Consider the following 23,490-nt stretch of genomic DNA (forward strand, 5'->3'; position numbering starts at 1 on the left):
AATATGATTTCATCCATAGAAAATTCAAATGTATGCCAAAATAGACTGTATTGTTTGGGCATGACCACAAGATAGTGGTTACCTCTGTGGGAGGGAGGGGCTTATGATCAGAGAGGAGCTTGGTGGCAAGGTGTACTTTGGGGTGCTGGTCACATTCCATATTATGTTTCTTGACCTGATGGTTGCCACACATTTAAAATAAAGCTTTGTGCACGTTTCTGTATGTATATTTTCTTTTTTTAATTAAAAAAAATTTTAATTGAAGTATAGTCAGTTACAATGTGTCAATTTCTGGTGCACAGCCTAATGTTTCAGCCATTCATGTACATATGTATACTCCTTTTCATATTCTTTTTCATTATAGGTTACTACCAGATATTGAATATAGTTCCCTGTGCTATACAGTAGAAATTTGTTTTTTCTGTATGTGTATTTACCAATGAACAAGGATGTGTATGTGTTCTGGGATGGGGAGGCAGAGAGATACCCAACCTCAATCCTAACAAAAGAAAGGCAAATTAAAGCAACAGTGAGAACCTGTCCTCTCAGATTGTCAAAAATGGAAAAGGTTGATGATGTACAGTGTTAACAAGGCACTCCCATATGCTGTTGGTGGGTGTGTGAAGTTGTGTGGTCTTTTTTGAAGAACCATTTGGCAATATCTACCAGAGTGTTAAATGTGCATTCCCTGTAGCTCACTGGATCTGCTTCTAAAAATGCTTCCTGCAAACAGAAAACAAACTATGGTTCCCAAAGGACAAAGCATAGGGGAGGGATAAATTGGGAGTTTGGGATTAACAGATACACATAACTCTATACAAAATAGATAAACAACAAGGTCCTATTATAGAGCACAAGGAATGATGCTCAATTTCTTGTAATGACATATAATGGAAAAAAATCTAAAGAGAAGAAATATATATGTATTTATATGCATAACTGAATTGCTTTGCTGTACATGTGAAACTGTTACTGAGTCCAAACTCTGCTCACGACATGACAGGCCAATAAATCAAAAGATAAGGTGTTGGTGCAAAGAATGGCAACTTTATTTGGAAAGCCAGCAGACTGAGAGGACGGTGGACTAATGCCTTGGACAACTATCCTCCCCTAGTCAGAATACAGGATCATTTTATACCAAAAAAAAAAAAAAAAAAAAAAAAAAAAGACAGGGTTGGGGGTATGTTAGTTGTTGTAAACTTCTTGGTGTAGGAATACTTTGTTCCTGCAGCTGTCCACATGCACCAGGTCATGGTGCTCCTCCAAATCCTCCATCAAAACAAATGTTACTTTCTAGTCTGCAGCTTGTTATCTTTATAGGAGTGCAGAAGTGCTGACAACCTTAAAGGTCAGTACCCCGAGAACAGGCTCTGCTGTCTATTTCAGGCTACAGGCAACATTGTTTTACAAAAGGTGCAGAGCCGGCAAGGCTAAGCCTGGGAGACTGGGCACAGGGTTAAAGCTTAAGGAACAGATCTAAGGTGGACTCAGATTTGCTCTTTTCTATTACATCACCAGTATTTGTTATTGTCACTGTTTTTTAAACTGCAAATGAAAAGATGCTCAAGTTCACTAATAATTAGAGAAATGCAAATCCAACCAGCAATGTATTGAAAAATCCAAAGTAATCAAAAGCAGAGCATAGGACAGTGAACCCTCAGTGCCCATCTGCTGCAAGGATCACGAGCTCCTGCCACTCTCGTTGGACAAATACTCAACATCCCTGCTTCTATGCAATTTTGTGTGGGTTTTTCCTGGGGGGGGTGGTAATTAGGCTTATTTATTTTAATGGAGATACTGGAGATTGAAGCCACGACCTTGTGTAGGCTAGGCACATGCTCTACCACTGAGCAATACCATCTCTCCCTACCCAGGCTTTTCTGGCACACATCCAAGACATCATTTCAGCCCTAACTACTTCAGTTATTCAATACTCACTTAACTGTATTAAATTACTCATTACCCCAATGAACAGGCACTGAAATCAAAACAAAACTGGCCTTCAGTCCTCTAGCCACACAGATGTACGTCCCCACCCTAGTCAGAAGACACTGGCTCTCCTTTCATGTGGACTCTTGGCAAGATGTTCTGGAAAGGGGCTGTGTGCATCAGGTCACATAATTCTAAAAACCAGAACAGAGAAGTTCACATTAGGTAGTTTATCTCACAACAAAGATGGACAAAGAAATCAGTGCTGAAAACAAGGCACATCTTTGTCATTTAGTGTAAAATAAATGGAGTCTTGGGGCTGGTGGAAATGTTCTCTGCAGTCCACCGAGGTAGCTGCCAGCCACATGTGGTGATCAAGTCCTTGGCTGAGGAACTGCATTTTCAGTTTACTTACTTTTGACTAACTTCAATGTGGACATGCGCAAACACAGCCTCGAACGTGGCCTTTGCTTTCCAGCATTGATGGACTGACAGCCGTCCCTGCACAGGTAGAAAGAAGGCAGTTCCTGTGCAAACAGGGCAGGAGGGATGGCACCAGTGTCCCCAGAGCCCTGGACAAAGTTCTGAGCAGTGGCCCTGAATGTGCTGTTGGGTCACCAGCTCCTTTAGAGAGGTGATAACACCCTACACCATGCAAGGCCCATCCACTTTCCAGGAGAACCCAATGTGGAGAAAAATTTACTTCCAGCATCACAGGGGTGACAGAACTCCCAAAGCCCCACCGTGCATCCACAGATGGTCAAGCACAGGACACCCTTCCCGAGTGTGGGGCCTGCAATCAGGGGAGGGCTCTCCTGACTGTGGTGCCTTCACCTCAGGGCTCAACTGTCCACCTAACCTGAAACCATAATAAAGCAGTTATTAAACAGAAATCAGAGAGTCCAAACATATGACTGTAAAGAGTTTCCCTTGAGGAGCTCCCCCAAGGTGACAGCAAAGCTAAGACCAAGAGGAGGGAGAGAAGGCTTTCTGTCCCCAACAGGTGAGGGTCCTGTTGTCACCTAACAGACACCTAATGCAGCGGTCAGCCAGCCATCCCTGGCTCCACCAGAACCCCCCAGAAGGAGGCTGACCCCTCAAGCTCCTGGTCACCTGTGCCTGAATCCTGTGCCCACAATACATGTGACAGGTGCCCTCTGAGCCAGCACACACACGAGCTGCTCCCAGGCCTCCCGCACTAGGAGTGTGTGTGTGTTGGGGGGACATACTCAAGGAAGGAGAGCATCAGATGGTGAGGCACAGCTTGCAAACAGGAATGAGGGTGGTGTCTGTGGGAGCCTATGTATCTACAAAAAGGTACAGGAATGTCACCACTCATGTGCTATGATCTCCAGGACATACTTACTGTCAAGGAAAAAATGCAAAGTGGAGACGGGTGATTGGCCAGCCTGCACCAATAGGGCAGGAGGGCATTTGGAAGGTGACTGAGTGCAAGAAAGTGGACTGGCCAGTGTGTGGCATCACGGGGACAGTGCCACACAGACAGGGTCTCTACCGGTGGTAAAGCACCTGCCTACCAGCAGTGCCCCACCAGACGGCCCATCCAGCCATCTATGCTGCTTCCTGCCGCCACAGCCAATGAGCTCAAATTTTTGCCCCCAAACCAAACTATAGAAAGATAGTGAGTGGCTATAAAAGTCAGCATTAGAAACAAACAAGAATGCAGCAATGTGGGTGGATTTGGATAGCATCATTTTAAGTGAAATAAGCCAGAAAGAGAAAGAAAAACACCATATATCATTCATATGTGGAATCTAAAAAAAGAAAAAAGAGGACACTAATGAACTCATCTACAAAACAGAAACAGACTCACAGACTTAGTAAATAATCTTCTATTACTGGTGGTGGGGAAATAGGGGCTGAGACAAGATAAATTCAGAAGTTTGAGATTTGCAAACATTAACCATATATAAAAATAGATAAAACAAATTTCTGTACAGCACAGGTAATTATACTCAGTATCTTCTAATAACCTTTAATAAAAAATAATATAAAAATGAATATATGTATGTAATGCATAACTGGGACACTATGCTATACACCAGACAGTGACACACTGTAACTGACTATACATCAATTAAAACAAAACAAAACAAAGCAGTGTAAAACTATTGTAAAACAAAGTTTAACAAGTATACACACATACAAGTTAAAAAGAATAAACTACATTACCAAAAATTTCAGGTTGGGCTTAGATGGCAGAATTTGGAAAACAAAATGAAACAACCCTTCTCCAGAAAGCTATAAGAAGCATCTATCTAATGCAAAGATTCAGAGCAAGATCGACATTTTTGGTTACTGAACAAATTCCCGGTGCCAGCCAGGGCCACCACCACCCTGGAGCCTCACCACAGGCACAGTTTCCCCGGAAGCTGGGGGATGGCTAACCCATTTGTCTAATTTGTGGCAATTTGAAGGCCACATCCATCCTTAACATCTCCATCTATATTAGTGGGAGCCCATATGGATGCCAAACGTAATTTACCACCACTTTCCTTGGAGACATGAAAATAACCACCAAGGAGAGGTCAGTGTCTGGAGTCTGGATGTGATGAGATGGAGTGCGAGCAGCCAGGCATCTTCCACTTTCCAAAGTCCACCCGGTGGACCAACTGGAAGACATTACCCCTATTTCTATAAGGACCAAAGCAACAGTGCAGAATTCCAGACTGGAGCTGAGGAGACTGCACTCAGCTTGGCTGCAGGCCATCTTTTTATCTATGTTTCGGAAGCAGCCATCCACTCATAAGTCAAAGCTTTAAGATCAACTGACAGCTATTCATAACATCTTTTCTAGATGCCCAGTTCCTCACTCAGGGGAGTCATTACATGGTGTAGACTTGAGACCCAGGCCCAGGTGTCATAAGGAAGGAGACACCAAGGATGTGTGTCAGTGGGCAGATGGGACAAGCCCTCATCCACCTCCTGAGAGCTGGAAGGTCCAACCACTGTGGGGGCCTGTCTCCCAGGGCTGGGGGGCCTTTGAGAGTCCCAGACACCTCAGAAAGTCTATGCTTGTGTCCAGGGATAGACAATGAGAATTTAAGGGTCTGGGCAGGTAAGGATCTCATCGGTCCCAGATTTTTCTTTTCCAAGGTTTTCTTTTTTTTTTTTTAAGTATTTTTCATTACTTTATTTATTTATTTATTTATTTATTTATTTATTTATTTATTTATTTATTTATTTATTTATTGGAAGTAATTAGGTTTATTTATTTTACTGGAAGTGCTGTGGACTGAACCCAGGACCTCATTGCATGCTAAGCACTCCCTGTACCACTGTGCTATACCCTCCCCCTTCTTTTCCAAAGTATCTAACACAGGATCACACTCCTTTCAGAAGCCAACAAATGTCCAAGTGTTGCCCTGACAACTCCTTTCAGCTGATAATTGATGAGTTCTGCCCCTCCAGCTTCAAACTCCTGTGGTTCCATATATTTTTCTCCTGTGGAACAGAATATTATTATTTTATTGTATTATATCATTGTGCTGTATTACATTACCTTATACTGTAATGAGAGGTACTAAGATTATTTTATCATCAAGGTTACCCATTTGTAGGTTAATCACCAGTGAACCCAACCCATCTTCAGTTATTTTAGACAGAACAATGAAAAGTCAGCAAGAAAACAGTTGTTCAAGAAAATCAATCATCTGAAAACTAGAATTTTTTAAAAATTAAAGTGTAGTGATTTACAAGTTGCATTAGTTTCATGTGTATTGCAAAGGGACTCAGTTATACATATTTATCTCTATTCTTTTTCAGATTCTTTTCCATTATTGGTTATCACAAGAGACTGAATACAGTCCCCTGTGCTGTATGGTAGGCCCTTGTTGGTTATGTATTTTAGATATAGCCATGTGCATCCGTTAGTCCCAAACGCCTAATTTAGGAGTTTGGTTCCATAATTATTTTTTGTTCATACAAGGCATCCTTGACATTTTCTATTTTGTAAAGGAAAAGCTTTTGACAGTTAATCTTATTTCCTAAAAGGGCAGCAGGACCAGAAGAGACCCCAGACACTAAGAAGCCCCTGCCACTAACCCGATCAATCCCACAGGGTGGCACCCACCCTGCCCTGGAGCCAGTGACTAAGGGGCTCCTTCAGGCCTGGACACACATGGATGAGGCTGTGCTTTATGTGTGTGTTCACAAAAGCCACACGTGAGGGGAACTTTTCTATATTTAACATTTCAATTTCATGATAAGTGATTACTATCTAAAGGAATATTCCCTAACGTATTTGGTTATAAAACATTCACATGTATTTAGGGTGAAGATTCAGCTCTCCCTCAGCTGTTCCTGGGGCAAGGCTGCCCTGGACAGCTGCTTCTCAGGGAGCCACACACCACCTCCCCGCCACCTGTCCTGCAGGTTAAGGTGGCCATGCGAGTCACAGGGGGCAGGACAATGAGGGCCTGGGGGTCCCCTCTCTCTGGAAAGGGTCTCCTGGCAGCAGAGCAGCAGAAGGAAACCTGGAAGATGTGGATCCTGACCAGAGGTTGTACCCAGCACACTTTGATCTTTGCAGACACACATGTGAGGTGGCCAGTCCTGTGGCACAGCCAGCCCCTACAGGCCTGGCAGTCTGACTGTCATGTCCAGCACAGTGTACAGGGCTCCCTTGTCTTGGTCATTGCACAACACAACCCTGCCCCTGCCAAGCTGCCAGGGCCCTGGAGACAAGAGACTGCTTTAAGAAGCAACAGAGCAGGAGGAGAAGGGACACCTCAAGTGGTAAAGCGTGTGCTTAGCATGCACAGGGTCCTGGGTTCAGTCCCCAGTACTGCCTCAAAAAATATATAAATAAACCTAATTACCTCCCCGCAAATAAACACCAAAGAAGCAACAGAGCAAAGACCTCCCTATATGGATCTAGAAAGGCAACACAATTCCCACTGAAATCCCAATATGCTTTTTTAACCCACTTGGCAAGCTGATTTTAATCCTTCCAAAGCAGAAACAGGATCCACGAAGAGGCAGAAGGTGGTTGAAGACATAAGGTCAGGAACACGTCCTGTCAGGCGTCAGGACTGAAGTTAGAGCTACAATGCATAAGACTATGAGTTGGAAGCCAGGGGCAGATGCACAGACCAGTGGGACATGGAATAAAGCCAGGAGACAGAGCAGCATATCCACTGGGAGCTGCAGGGGGACAGAGTGACCCTAGGGACCAGCAAGGAGAGGCATCATCCTTCAGCCGCTGGAGGAGGGACAGCTGGTCACCCCCCAGGGAGAGACAAAAATCTTCCTCCACGTCTCATATCAGACACCAAAACCAACCCCAGAAGGATTAGAACTGAAATGTAGAAAGCAAAACCTGCAACGTGTAGATGGAAATACACAAGAATATCTCCATGGCTCCTAAGTAACAAAGGACTTCTTTTAAGCCATACAAAATGTGTTAACCATGAAAAAAAGTGACTATATTCAAAGAGTATCAGTTTATCAAATACCTTGAGTGAAAACTCAAGCCACAAATGGGAGAGGTGTGTGCATCAAATGTAACACAGAAGATACACAAATTATAGTAAAATGGACACATGACAAGAAGGGAGCATTTAGCAGCAGGGAAGATGCCCTGCTCCTCAGTCCTGAGGGAAATGCAGAGTGAAGCCCATGAGAGCCCGTGTCACACTCACTAGGCCCTCAGTTCAGAGCTGTCAGTGGACATGACCTACAGGGGACAGAGGGACAGGCTAAATGACACCAGAGGCAATCGGTGGAGAAAGCAGGTGTCCCACATGTGATTTCTTAGTGATGGGGGCTCCTAGTGTCTGCTTTATCAGTCTCTCCACACAGCAGGGATGGGGCATGTGCAGCGATTTAAATGTAAAATAATTAAAATTCAATAAAATTTAAAAATCAGTTCTCCTGTCACATGGAGCCACACTTCGAGGGCTCAACAGCCTCAGCTCTGAACTCTCCATCACAGACAGCGCTCCCGGGCAATGGCGCTCTACACCTTACGTGTATGTCACATACGTTCATTTAGATGCAGCAAATACTATATAATAAAACATTCTGACGATGCTCACAGAGTAAACCATTCTTTAACGATGAGCTCCATTTCATATCTGTTTTTCTTTTTTTAATGATTTTTCAAAATTTCCAACTTTATTTAATAAAATGGGTTTTGAATAGAACAAATAGAAAAAATTCAGTAGTAGTATTTAGAAATATATACAGAGAGAAATATAACATCATATGTAGAGATAAAAATAGCATAGGAACCAAAAGAAATGATGCCATGATTTGTTAAAGCTTAAAAATCATATTTCCAAATAGAAAAAAAAGTTTACTTTTAATTTGAATGTTTTTCTGTTTTTCGATTGTAGGAAACAAATTCAAATTAAAGTATAATAGTCAAGAAGAAAACACTTGCTCCCCTTCCCTGATTAATGATCCCAATAAATCAAGCCTCTAAATCCTTCCTGTCCCATCACCCCCGGGGTGGGGCCCGGCAGGATCCGGGCAGGGCTGGGCACCCACCAGGCTCAGCTGGCTGGGCAGGCAGAAGAGGACAGTGTCACTCACCTCCCGCAGGTTCTGGAAGCATGCTGTCTTCAGCTCCGCGTACTCAACGACATCCTTCATCTGGGGCTGGAAGATCTCCAGGATGCCTGTGGTGGTAGAGGGTGAGTCTGGGGTTGGGGGAGGCTGGAGGGGTAGGAGATGCCCCAGGGTGCTGCCTGGGGTACCTGGCTGGGAGCATTCTCTGACATGGCCACCATGCCCCCATGGGCATGGCCACCCATCTCCTGACCCCAGCACAACCTGGGCCCTGGGCCTCAGCTCCAGAGCCTCTGTCTCTGTCAGCCCTGTGCAGAGCTCTTGTTACTGCGCTTGGCAGACACTGTGTGTTTTGCACATTGAAGTTTGTGGTGACCCTGCATCGAGCAAGTCTACAGGTGTCATTTTTCCAACAGCATCTGCTCACTTCCCGCCTCTGCGTCACATCGTGGTCATCCTTACAATAGTTTAAACTTAAAAATTTTTTTGTTTTTTTCCCCTTATATTATTTTTGTTTTTGCTTTGAGGGCTTGGATTTACTTATTTATCTACTTATTTGTTTATCTATTTATTTATTTTTAATGGCAGTACTGGGGATTGAACCCAGGACCTCATGTATGCTAAGCACGCACTTTACCACTTGAGCTATACCCTCCTCCCTTAATTTTTAAACTCTTTTCTATTTTTTTAATTAAAATTTATTTATTTATTTAGCCAAATGGAGAGGTAATTATTTATTTAGTTTGTTTTTAGGTGGAGGTGCTGGGGATTGAACCCAGGACCTCGTGCTTGCTAAGCACACGCTCTACCACTGAGCTGTACCCTGCCCCCATTTTAAAGTTCATTATTATATTTGTTAGGGTGACCTGTGATCAGTGGTCTTGGATGTTACTATGCCAAAAGGTCACAACTTGCTGAAGGCTCAGATGTTGGTTGGCATGTTTCAGCAATGAAGTGTTTTTTAATTACGGTGTGTACGTTCTTTAAGACATAATGCTATTATGCACTTAACAGACTACAGTCTAGTGTAAACATAACTTTACATGCCCTGGGAAACCAAACAAGTCATAGGGTTCGCTTCTTTGCGGAGGTCTGGAACCAAACCCACCATGTCTCCCAGGTTTGCCTGTATCTTCCAAGGAGGCATCGTGTCCAGCAGAGGTAGGAAAGGTAATTGATAAAACTCACTTCACAGGCACAGAGGGAAGTGCACTTAATCTGATAAAGGACATCCAGGAAAGCCCTGCAGCTAAACTCCTACTCGGTGGTGAAACCCGCACAGCTTCCCCCAGGGCTCCTGAGCAAGACCATGCGTCTCCACTGCTGTCCTGGAGGCCCTGGATGTTGTGATATGGCAGGAAAAGACACAAGGCATGAAGCCTGGACAGAGAGTCAGTGTCCTCTGGCTCAGTCCTACACTCAGTGCTGACCCAGTCAGAACTCCCCAAGCTGACTCCGGAATGGGTAGTCACACAGAAGATGTGGAAGAGCTGAAACAACCCCAAGAGGGACAAAGTCAGAGACTTAAAAGGTTTCAAACCCCTCACCCCAACAGGTCGGCCCTGAATGCTGGTCCACAAGGACCATGGCCCTGCCCACCCAAGAGGCCATCCTTTCTTCTCGTGGTCCACCGCCCACCTCATCCATCCCCAGATCTCCACATCACCCAGCGTGAGCTCAGACCCTCCTGGGGGGATATTCCTCCACACGTGTAGCCCCCCAACAGGCACTAAAGAGCAGGGTGTCCCCAGCAACACAGTGTCATCTACACGAGGTGCACAAGGTGCCACGGGCCCGGCCACACAGTGGGATGAGGACATGTAGGGAGCGGCCCTGAAGTCCACAGCTCTGCCCTAGACCAGCTCTGGATTTGGCTAAATGGCTTCATCTCCAACATTAAAAATGCCCTCCTCTGGCCAGGATCTAAGCACCACCTTTATGACCCCAGTGTTACCATCTGTTTCTGACAATGGACTCAGGCTCCTGAGCCAGGCTCACCAATGGTCCTTTCCCTCCCCAGTGGCCGAATGGGTCACCTTGCCATCTCCCGAGACACCAGCAACAGCCCTGGGGGCTCAGCCTCACCAGCCAACTGCCCATCAGAGCAGTCTCCCATGGGTGGTCCACATGTGGGCTTAGCAAGGCAGTCATCCAGCTCTCAGGAAAGTATTAATGGATACAAGACAAAAGGCAGTTTTGTATGAGACAAGGGCTCCTGTAGTCCAGTTTTATCAAGGACAATGCTTTCTGAGATCATGAAGACTGTTTGTGTGGGGAGCCCCAAACCAGTGCTATTCAGGCTGTGCAGGTCTGGCACCCTGCAGAGCACCCCTGCCCCAGGGCCCTACAGCCAGCCAATCAGTGTGACAGATGGGCTGCACCCTGCGTGGAGCTGCCCCCAGGCCTGGGCCAGTCAAGCCCAGCGGGCAGCTGGACCTGGCAGTCAAGCTCCCCGCCCCTCCCTGGTCAGTGATGTTCAAGATCCGGGTGTTGCAGAAGAGCTGGAGGTGCACAGGGTTCAGAGCCCTGTCACCCCCGCCCCACAACCCCCACACCCCCCACACACCCTCCTGCAGCCTGCTCCTGGCTGAAAGGCTGCAGGCCATCAGGCTCTGGTTGGCCCCCACCTCCTCCCAGCGGGGAAAGCAGATCGGAAACTTGTCAGTGACTGCCCACTCGGTCTCCCTCCCTGCGGCTGGGCTGACACTGCCCCTGCCCCCCGTGCACCCAAGGAGGTGCCGTGCTCACTGGGAGAGCCATACTTGTGCCGAGGCAGCCGGCAGACTTCAGATATCACCTCCATCAGCTTCTCCTCATACTGCAGGATTGTGCCTTGCAGCTGAGGGAGAAGGGCCGTGTCAGCCACCAGCCCCCACTGCCCCACAGGCTGAGGTGTGACAGGGACTTGGGAAAAGGTGTCTGTTCATAAAATGCCCTGTGATGACCCAGGACTGATAATCACTGGCTGCAAAGGAAAGCCCCACTACACTCACCCCAGGAAATGGGTGTAGAATCCCACCCCCAGGAAGGCCGCACACCTGAGGGGTGCACACCAGGCTCCAGACCACCTGCAGCAGCTCCTCCCTGACCACCGCGATGCCCTGGAAGCCCGCAGCTGGCAGACGATCTGGAAGAGTGGGGCCCCCACGAAGCTGTGGCAGCTGCCATAAATACCTGAGTAGGCCAGGTTCAAAGGCTGGGGACAGAGAAAGTCAGTGCTTGATGAAGTCTCGGGGAATTCAATGTAGCCCCTACGTGCATGTGAAGAGGAGGAACTGCTTGGCAAAGTGCATGAGTATTCAGGGCCCCTGGGTGGAGGGATCTGGAGAACCTGTTAGACCCCTCTTACTGGTATCTATGATTTCAAACTGAAAACACGAAAACAAACTTGCTAAAACAGAAGGAAAATAAAACCATTTGGTTTTCAACATTTATTAAACTGCTGATCCTGCAAAAACATTTTGAGATCCTGCAAGAATAAATGAAATTACTTTACAGCCTCCTTGCTGCCCCCATGGAACTGCTCCCAGTCTCCTGGGGGAGACATGCAGGACAGACTCTGATGGGGTAGGGGGAGCTGCATTCTCAGGGATGCAGTGTGGGATGGTAGGAAAGGTAATCAGGGTGGCTTCCTTTAAAAGGGGACCTCCAAGCTTGTCTAAGGACATGGGCACACACTCAGCATGGAGACTCCTAATGCAAGCATTCAGTGCTATGCATTTCCCTCACACACTTCTTTAGCTGCACCCTGCACATTTTGATATATTTGCATTTCATTTAGTTCAATGTCTTTTTAAAAAATTTCCCTTGAGTCTTCCTCTTACCCAAGGTTTATTTAGAAATGTGTTCATCTGCAAGTGTTTGGAGATTTTCTTGTCATCTTTTTGTTACTGATTTCTAGTTTGAGTTCACTGTGGTCAGATAACACACTCTGTAATATTTCAATTTTTAAAATTTTGTTGAGGTCTGTTTTAGGATATGGTTTATCTTGGAGAATGCTCATGGGCACTTAAAAAGAATCTGTGTGCTGCTGTTGTGGGGTGAAGCGCTCTATACACATCAATAGTATCCTGTTGGTTGAAGGTGTTTGGCTGACTTTCTGTGCACTCACTCTTTCAATTACTAAGTGAGAGGAAGGCTGACTTCTCCAGTTACAATTGTGCAGTTGTTCATTTCTCCTTCCACTTACGTCAATTTTTGCTTCAAGTGTTTTGAAACTCTGTTGTTTGGTGCATCAACATTTAGGATTGCTGTATTTTCTTGCTTGACCTTTTTTATCATTGTGTTGTATTCCCCCATCCCTGGTAATATTCTGTGCTCTAAAACCTACTTTATCTTACATTTATACAGTTACTCCTGCTTCCTTCCTTCCTTCCATCCTTTCTTTCTTTCTTTCTTTATTAGTGGGGAGGTAATTAGATTTATTTACTTGTTTGCTTCTTTATTTAATGGAGGTACTAAGGATTGAACCCAGGGCCTCATGCATGCTAAGCACACACTCTACCACTGAGCTGCACCCTCTCCCCTACTCCTGCTTTCTTTTGATTAGTGTCTGCATGATACATCTTTTCCACCCTTTTATTTCCAAACTATGTGTATCATTAACTTGAAGTGAGCTTCTTATATAGTCATGTTTTTAATCCAGTCTGCCCATCTCTATCTTGTAACTGTCTTCAGACCACTGACATTTAATACATTTACACACAACGTGATTACCAATATTTAAGTAGGTTCTGTTTCAGTCTTCTTGCAGGTCACTTTAACATGTCTGAGACTCCACTGTGACTTGCCTGTGGCATTTCTGACAGCATCTCTGGCACAGGTCTGTCGGGGTGCTCCAGCTCTTACATCACACATCACGTAAGTCACCACAGTCTGCTGCTATCAGCATGGTACCACTTTAAGTGCAGCGTAGAACTCTGACCTCCATTTAGGTCCCTGATGTTTCCCCCTTCTCCTTTTATAACTGCCTTAAATATTTCCTCTACATACACAGAGAGTCCCATCAGGACAGCAAGGATTATAAAAATTCAGCACAGCAGGCCTGGTTGCTCAGCCCCAAACATGCCAGCCTACAACTCCTGGGAACTCAGCCCATGGACTGTTGCCTTTGTTACCGACTGACAGCTGTTTTCTACACCTGGGACATTGCCATGACATACAAGCTTGTCTATGTTGTTCACAGAAACAGTGATTGTTGAGGAGCTCCTCCTTTCCTTCTGGGGGTTCTGGGGTTTCAGTGATGGGGGCTGGTCACACAGGTGGCTGTGCCTCTGTCCCCTAGTGAAAGCTTTGGTCCCAGGTGTTCTGTGGGCTACTCTTTCCTGGGCAGGAACAGTCTGCATCCCAGGTCCCATGTGACCCACAAGAGGGACCACGGAACACCTGCGCCCACTTCCGTCACCACCTCTGCATCTTTCTGCCTCACTGAGTCTGTTCTGTGTCCATTTGTCATAATACACTCAGCTATGAGTCCGTCTAGAGAATTACCAAATGTGCAGGTGGTCCTAGGACTCCCACAACACAAAGTCTGAATCTAAACCAATGATCAAATGCCAGACTGACCATGGTGGAAACACTGTCAAACACCTGTCCCACACCCATGCCTACAACCCTATTAGACTCGTAAGACCATGTCCTGATCATGGGCTCAGACACAACCTCCTCCAATGTCCCTCCTCAAAGCACAAAGGTGCTTTCAATGCTGGGATTCTGGGTCAGGTTTTTCTTGATAATAAGTTGTAATGCTTGAAAAACAAATCATTAGTGAAATCAAATTGCCTCATGTTACAAGTGAGAAAATTCACTCCCAAAGCCACCTTGACTTGCTTGGGACCTGGGGCTCAATGACATCTAATCCCCGCTCCCCTTGACCAGTGTCTGGCTTCCTGGTGACCTCAGTCACCCCAAGGATGGCACAGCCCAAGGGCAACACAACCAGAGCGATGTCACTACTGAGAGGGAGGGGAGAAGGCACTGCTTCTGGAGAGGGAGAAATTCTAAAACATCTGCTCTAAAACACTCAGACTCAGAGGGAAACCTCCCAGCTCAATTCAAGAAACAGTGCTGGCACGCCCGATGTCTCACCCAGAAACCAGAGGACATGGGCTCCAGACTCATTAGCCACCTGCCCTGGGTTCTCTAACGCCCCGCCACTGTGCGTCTTCAACTGGGAAGTGCAGACACTTACAGGAAAGAGAATCAGTGACCTGCTCAAGAGCGCCCACTCAGAGCAGTGCCACTACCAAGAAGTAACCAGACTTCACGTAAGGGGCACCCAGCTAAGTCAGTTTTAACCCCATGAGACACTAGCCCAAGTTCACCACTCCTAACAAAAGAAAGGATCAGGTTCCCGTGTGTCCCACAACCTCGCAGGGGCGAGTGCCCCACCTGCACTGCCCACCTCGCTCAGCGGGGACGGCGCCTTCTCACGAGGAACACGGCTCAGCTCCACGGCACCAGGCTGTGGCATTCTGCCTCTTTTTGATCCTCAAAAAAAGTGTCATGTAAGAGGAACAGTCAACATCAGTGTTGCTCATGCAAACATGTTAAGACTTTCTTATGAGTCCAAACACTCTAACAAACAGTCCTTGTTTTGGTTGTGAGAATACAAATGACACAAACGTAATTTCTCAAACAGGCTGAAATCCTTAAGGCCAAGTTCAGTCACCTCTGGTTGCTTTAAGATGAGCGATCTATTTTTTCCTTCCCCCCAGGTGGACACCTTCTTTGCAGGTGTCCTGCAGTGCCCCCTGTGGACACGGAGGGTGTGAAGGTGGACCCCCAGTGCCTCGGGACTGGTGGGCTCATGGCTTTGTCTCACAGAAGTGGAAACACTGCTGTCTCTATGTGCGAGCACTCCTGGAGGAAATGCTGCTGAGGGGACCTTCACGCCGTGGTGGGCAGCAGCTCTGGGGGGCCTCTCAGAACCACCCCGCAGGCCCTTTCCCCAGGACTGCATCCTCCAGAGACCTGAAGGATGCCGGCCAGAGGCTTGCAGACCTGGGGAAACCAATCAGAACATCCTTCCCTGAGGGCATCCTCCTCTCAGGACCATTCTGTTTGGAGGCTGACTTCATTGTGCCCCACGACCTGCTTGCAGGGTTTGCGTGGTCCTTTTCAGTGATGGCACTGCATCCCCTGGACAGTACCTTGTTCTAATGCTCTTGGTGGCCAGTGAGTTTGCCACCATGTTTTTTCTGAGGATGTTGTACATTATGCCAGTAACAGATATTACTTTGTACTTGAGTGATTTATTTCCTCAGGGGTCCAGCTTCCCACCAGTGAGAGAGAACATTTAAATACTGGTGAGTGCTGGCAGATGGCTGCCCCAAGTCACACGGTCTCACATGCACTCCTGCGGCCATCCTTAAGGCAGTTTCACTCCCCCAGCCTTTTCTGATCTGAGAGGCAAAATTACTCACTGCTGTCATATGTTTCTCTTCAATCACTGGTGAGGCTGGAGGTCTATTTTTATTTTTCTGCTACATTTTGGGGAAAGTTCTGCTCATTGCATCTGGCTCTTTATTTTACTACAGAGTATCCCTCATAAAACTGTAAGAGGGTTTTAAATATTCACAATGCTAATGCATACCCGGCCACCGTCAGCCTGGACATGTGCCTCATCTCAGGAGCCAGCGAGTGTCCTGCGCCCACTTGCCTGTGGTCTCTGGGTGTCAGCTGTTCCCCACCTGCCCTCTCCCACCTCATCTCCTCCCTTCAAGGTGTCACACTTGGCTGGGCCCCCTACCCCTCTGTCACAGATGTGCCCCCAAGCCTCTTTCACACACTTTCTTGGCTTGATGTTCTGAAGTTTTTAAATCTGCCAATCATCTCACTTCCATTAGTGCCAGCAGTGAGGCTGGGTCCACCCACCCCATGGCCAGAAGGCTGCCCCAGCTCAACATTACTTGTCAGAAAGGGAAGAACAGAAAGGAACTGTAACATTTTGTATGTGGTGTGATAAGTTTAAATTACTGCAACTAAACTGATTCAAACTAAACTTCAAAATATAAACACAAAAGAACCTACCCTTGATCCATGCAAATACTGGAGTTGTGCATTTGGCTGTTTATCTCTTTGAAATTCTTGAGAGAATGGTAATATTGTTTAAACAAATCTAGACAAGAGAGATGAAAGAAAGGAAGGAAGGAAGGAAGGAAGGAAGGAAGGAAGGAAGGGAGGAAGGAAGGAAAGAAGGAAACCAAAAGTTTAATGGTAGTTCTTTAAAATTCAAAACTTTCCTATCACTCATCAATTAAGGCTTCCTCCCAATTAACTGATGTAATTATCATATAGGAAAATTCTGAGACACAAATACTCTAACGTATGAGAAGTGTATCCAAAGTTGAGGAACAGAGAGAGAACACCAGGGCCGTCTAGCACATAAACAGTCTCCAAACTTGGCACCAGAACATCTCAAGCCTAATTCAGTCCTTTGACAACTGGGAATGACCAGGAACTCGGGCCTGGCTAATCCTCTGGACATAGCAGTGATGTGGGGACAGGAGCAGGAAGGCAGACTTGGGCAGTGAACTGGTCACTCAGGTCACTGGTTATGTGCTAGCAGAAGGTGAGTCTATAACCTCACTTGCTGGGCCAAGAGACTGTGGCTTTGTAATGGATTAGGAGCCACTGAAAATCAGATGCTTGGATTTTAAAGCAGAAATGTCAATATCTGCTAACACTTTCAAATTGGAAGTGTTTGCTTAAACATGTAAAACTTTTGCAAAGGAGCATGATTAAAAAAATATGAAAGGAACCCTCCTACACTGTTGGTGGGAATGTAGTTTGGTACAACCACTGGAAAATAGTGTGGAGATTCCTTAAAAAATTAAAAATAAAGTTACTACATGATCCATCAATCCCACTCCTGGGCATATATCTGGAGAAAACTCAAACTTGAAAAGACACATGCACCCCAGAGTTCATAGCAGCACTATATACAATAGCCAAGACATGGAAACAACCTAAATGTCCATTGATAGATGAATAGATAAAGAAGATGAGATATATTTCTACAATGGAATACTACTCAGCCATAAAAAAGAATAAAATAATGCCATTTGCAGTAACATGGATGGACCTAGAGATCATCATTCTAAGTGAAGTCAAGAAAGACAAATGTCACATATCACTTATATGTGGAATCTAAAAAAAAGATACAAATGAACTTATATACAAAACAGAAATAGACTCACACTGACATAGAAAACAAACTGTGTTACCCAAGGGGAAGTGGGGAGAGGGCCAAATTGGGAGTTTGGGATTAGCAGATACTAACTACTGTATGTAAAATAGATAACAAAAAAGCACTACTGTATAATACAGGGAATTATATTCATATCTTAGAATAACCTATAGTAGGAAAGAATCTGAAAAAGAACAGATAAATACACATATATGTGACTGAGTCACTATGCTGTACACCTGAAAACTAGCACATTGTAAAACAACTATACATTGATTACAAAAATACAGATTTGCTCATTACTAAATTCTAAGACCTTGACTAACACATATTGCACTTTTAGAAATTAACCAAGGATGTAACTGTCAAAACAACACCAGCGCACGAAATGAACATGTGCATCTGAGGGGAGGACAGCGGCCCGCAGCACTTAGCACATTTGCACAGAAGCAGCATGTTGTTGAGTGGCTGGATTTTGTCCTCATCCTTTAAAGAGTGTTGAGTGTTTGTGGGCAGATGGCTAAACTGCTTGCAAGTCAGCTGGATCCTTTCATGACCTGTCAGGGTGTGCAGCAGACACTCCTCTAGGGCTGGTACTAAGACAGGCCCTTCTGGCAACTCTCTTGAGTGCCCGGGTGCTCAGTGAGGTTTCTCTGTTCTTGCGGGCAAGGCCCAGTGAGCTCTGTGAACTAGTCCATCTACAGCAGCTCCTCCTCTCCTAGTCTTGTGTACAGAGATTAAAATTCAAGAAAAGACTAAAAAGGGCACCTAGGTTGGTCTCAGGAGCTGTTTCTCTGTGCACCTCTCTCCTTTCCCATACTCTGCCTTGCAAATTCCAGCTGTTTTGGCTTCCTCAATTTCCAATCTGTCTCCTCCACTGAACAAGATGTCCAAAGTGCCTCCAGGCAGAAAGCCAGGGAGTCACAGAGTTCACACCCCTTGTTTCCTTTCCCTCAGGGGAACATCCGGTGAAAACAGTTGTTTCATAAATTGTGTCCAGAGTCTCACTTTCTTAAGGCAAAAGAGTAAATCCAAACTTACTCCAATATCCTAAACAACATTTTTGGGGGGTAATTAGGTTTGTTTGCTTGTTTGTTTATTTTATGGAGGTCCTGGGATTGAACCCAGGACCTTGGGCATGCTAAGCACACGTTCTACCACTGACCTATACCCTTCCCCCCAAACAACTGTTAAACACCATATTTTGACCATATAAATTTCTAAATCGAAAGACCAAAAAAATGGAAACAAATACTGAATTCCAGTTACTAGGTTTGTGTTTTGCAGTGGGTAGGGTCAGTAATTCTGAAGCTACTTTCTGCACAGTCTAGAACTGAGCAAATGAGGGAATACACTAAGAATGATGAAACAAGAACCCTCAGTGTAGAAGGAAGTTACAGAAATGGAACTGAAGCCTGCAGTGCTGAATGGAAACTGATGACCACAGTTTGAATTCATGGCTTCAACAGACAGACAGCAGGATGGAAGGAGACGCACGTAAACATTAGGGGTTTAGCTGTGTACCCCAAAACAGAACTCATAGTCCTAATCACCAGCCTCTCAGAATGTGCTCATTCAGACACAGGGTTGTTACAGATGTAATTAGTCAAGATGAAGTCATTCTGGAGCAGAGTGGGCCCTTAATCCAATACAACAGGGCTCATGTCCTCACAGGAAGAGGACAGAGACACAGAAGGAAATCACCATGTACCGACAGAGACAGAGACAGGCTGGAGTGATGTGGTTGCAGGCCAGGGACCGCTGGCCACACCACAAGTGGGAAGTCAAGAGAAGTCCTTTCCCAGAGTCCCAGAGGGGCCAGAGGCGAGGACACACCTAACACCCAGGCTTGGCTTAATTTTAAAATATTCTCCATTAAAAGGAGTCCTGGTGAATTGCAGATTTCAGGGATAAGGTAGGAGAATTCCAAGATGAACCTGGAAGCTCCTGCGGTGCAGAAAGTAGGACAGGGCTTCAGAACCCTGGGGACAACCCAGAAGACACAGAGACAAGGCAGGAGGGGATCCCACCAGCCAAAACATGGCTGACTTGAGCCACAGAATCAAGTCCTGCCAGTAACAGATTATAATCCCGTGTTAGGATCCCTGAGTCCTCACTCATAATAAATGAACAAACGAATAAACACTAACAAGCGCACACAGCAGAATGCCAACTACTACCTGTAGATGGAATGAAAACGCCCCCACATCACCACAGTTCAGCCACTGCAGTGAGAACTGCTTTGTGTGAGAATCACCAACAGGTGCTGAAACCTGTGGGTCAAGTGTTAACAAGGAGCAAGTTATTTAACGTCTCAAATTACCTCCTTATAAATTACTTATCAACTTCAAACAGAAAAATGGTACAATGCCAGCAGAGAAACTTGGCAGCCACCATCCTGAGCACGGCCAGTGGTGGGACAGCCTCGTGGTGCACCACACCCCACTCAGGACACACCCTCCTTCGGTGCTGTTCCAGCCAGAGGGTGACTCTGAGCCCAACTGCTGGCTTACTGCCAAGGCTACAGTGTTGTCACAGTGAGATGCTGTACAGGTTAAACTGAAGTCTCAGGCCACCTAAGCATCCTCCCAGAGCCACTAGGCATAACTCATGCATCAGGAATAAGCAGCAAAATAAGCAGATACACCAAGCAACAGGGAGTTCTGGTCTCCTGCAAGCAGCTCTCAGGAAACCCTGAGGCAGGAATTAAAACACTAGGCGCACACTGTGGTTCTCACTCTGGACACACAAAATGCCTTTTCCAGGTAATGAAACGTTAAGGGTTCCAACAGAAGACCTAAAAATACAGAATGGCTCTTGCTGGCACTGATGGAAGGGAGAGGCCCCCAGAGCTGCTCTGGTGTGTGCCTACCTGAACTGCACCCCAGGTTTCTGGGCCCGAGGAGGCCGAGGTCATATCACACTGGTCCCAGCCAGCACACATGCCAAGGTTGTAGCTCTGACACACATGACACTGGGTTCCCGAGTAATCACCTGGCCTCCAGGTGCCTGGGCTTTGGGCAGGCTCTGCAGACCCGCCCGCAGGCTCCCAGCACAACACCAGGTGAAGGCAGCTTTCTGCTCACCAACATGATGTAGATCTCATGCTGGGCAGGCTCAGGGAACTGAGGGTAGAGGTCCTGACCTGAGTTCTGACCACCTCGGCTCTGACACTGGGGCTCCTGCCACCAGTAGGACAGTCAGCCCTGGACAGTGAGGCTGTTCCCTAGCATCAGCCACAGTTGGGGTGAGGGCACCCACGTGGGCCCAGCTCAGAGGGCAGAGCCTCAGAATCTCTTTCCCTAACTCCACACTCCTCACCCAGCTTTCATCCAGATGCCTGAAGCATCTTTCAGGAAACACAGTGATTCAACAGAAGAGTTTACAGCACGTGCTGAACGTTCCTCCTCATGTCATTTTCACCTGCCCCACCACCACCCCGCAGTCCTTCCACAGCTCCTGGTGTTTCTGAAGACTCAGCCCATCTTAATTATTGTCACCAAGATGACCAGGACAAGTGGGCAATATGTGCATGCTGTGCAGTGGGCACAAAGGGGGCCCAGGGAACATTTCAACTGTTCCTTTTGCAAGATCTCTGGGAATCCCTTAAAAGGGAGACAAAACACTAGACAATCAAAAATGCAACTGAAAGTAATACCCAAAAATCAGCTCCCATGTTGCCTGATTCTGCTCCCCACCCCCTGCCCTCACTATAATGTATTTTCTGGACTTGCCAACACTGAGTTCTGTTATGTTTCACCTTTGGAGATGCCAGTTAAGCACTGGGCAAAAATGATTTAAGGGACATAATAGAAATTCATTCCAAAGGTTCCAAATGGACCAACCTAAGCAACAAACATCTTGCAAACACTGCCCATGACTTAAACAGATATTCAGAAGCACAACATCACGTATATACCCTTGCTAACATGGCGTGCTCTCCTTTGAGATCATGTGGGAAAAAATGTGTATTTAACAGTATGCCTAATAACAACTATTTCTGCAAAATAAAAAATGTACATCTTCTTTGACTATATGGCAAAAACTCTAGAAGATATTTTTACAATGGAAATCATTAAGAATTTAATTATTTCCATGTATAGAAATATATATATATACATGTATATATATATAAGATTTCTAGCTTTTCTACAATTATGGCGTATTACTTGTATAATAAAAATATTTTTTCAGTTAATTCTAACTCTATAACAACTTTAAAAACAAAAGTTTCAAGAAAGTGGGCACTCAGAAGGGAGCTGACAGGGATGAGTGGTCTCTCAAGTTTGGTTCTGGTGGCTTATGCCCAGCCAGGCATGGGGACCCCTGACCCAAGAAGGCTCCTCCACCTGTGGCCCCTGTGGTCACAGCCACATGTCCCCTCTGCTGCCTGGGGCTGGGCCAATGGCTCTGATGCACAGCTCCACACACCAGGAACAGGCCTGCCTCCCCATAAGGAAGGTGACGCTGGGTCCCAGACAGACAAGGACACCAACAGGTATGATCAGACTGCAGGAGAGCCTCCCTTCTGCCCTCAGGGTCAAAGCTCAGCCCCTCTGGATCAAGGCACAAAAATCTAGGCCGAGAAGTCAGCCGTGATTAAGCCAACACGTGGTGGGATGTTCAGACGCAGTAATGAAGCAAAGTAAAAGCCAAAGACACTTATTTTTAAGCAGTGGTGATGACACTCACACAGAAGCTCACATACACGCACACACTGTCTCTTACACACCCACCATCACTCATATTCCCCACTTCTCTCACTATTACTCACTCACACACTCTTACATACATGCACACTCCTGCATGTGCTGACACAGAACAGGGCACAGAGAGGACAAGCCTCAGGCAGGTGGATGCCCAGAGTGCAGGGGCCACCCCAGGGCCACCCCAGGATGTGGGCCGCATCACAAGGCGGGACTGCACAACCCTGTGGCCAGCAGCCATGCCACCCACCCAGTGGGTCGCTTTGTGCTGCTCAATATAGGAGTGAAATGGTAGGTGGGTGGGAGGCTGGCTGACCGCTGATCCTCATGTTCCCCAACATCTCAGAGTAGAACCAATGAAAAGAGAGGCGCCCAGCATGTTCCAATATCTGCAGACTTCAAAGTGTGCTGGTGGTGCCCATCTGGCAGCTGCCATCCACATGCAGCACGGGGTTCACCCTGAGCCACGGGGGTTGCTCCGGACAAGAGCCCTGGTCCCGCCACGTGGTCTGCACAAGCCATGACCACACCACACTCCCAAGGGCTGGCCCAAGGCTGCACCTGAAAACATGGGAGACCAGGAGGGCCTGAGCACCCTGGATGTGGGAAATGATGGGGGATGGGGGGCAGGGTGGAGGCCCTGAGACCATCCTGCTAGATGCCCATTGGCGGGGGCGCCCAGCACCATCCCTGAGGCGGCAAGCTCATGGGCTGGCGGAGCTGCTGTAGCAGCAGTCGGGCGGGAAGCCAGAGCTGAGCTCCCAGAAGATGTGGAGGGTGGCTCTCCCACAGGGCGCCAACACGTTGTGGCTGGCCTCCCAGAACATGGCGTCGAAGCTGTCCAGTCAGGTACCTGCTCAGCAGCCTGTGGGTCATGCAGTTGATTTCCAGAAGGCCATCCAGCTCCTATTGGACCAGAGATGGGGTGTGAGGACAGAGCTGGGCCTGGCACAGCAGCTTCCATCCCCTACACGGGCAGTGGGGGGGGTAGGGTGGACAGACCAGGGTGTGGGTGGTGAAGGGCTGCACTGTGGGGCCCGAGGTCTAGGCCAAGTGCACACAGGCGCCTGGCAGGGGACATGCGCTTGCTTCCCACACCCCAATTCAGCACGTCCTCTCCACTGCTCCTGC

At 46.7% G+C, this 23,490-nt stretch overlaps 1 pseudogene; it reads right to left on the bottom strand.

The window, feature by feature from the left end:
- Positions 1–2,037: 2,037 nt before the first annotated feature.
- On the bottom strand, positions 2,038–23,259 carry LOC141573988 (cytoplasmic FMR1-interacting protein 1-like; annotated as a pseudogene).
- Positions 23,260–23,490: the final 231 nt, after the last annotated feature.

The sequence above is a fragment of the Camelus bactrianus genome, chromosome 19, assembly GCF_048773025.1.
Source record: "Camelus bactrianus isolate YW-2024 breed Bactrian camel chromosome 19, ASM4877302v1, whole genome shotgun sequence".
Classification (NCBI taxonomy): Eukaryota; Metazoa; Chordata; class Mammalia; order Artiodactyla; family Camelidae; genus Camelus; species Camelus bactrianus.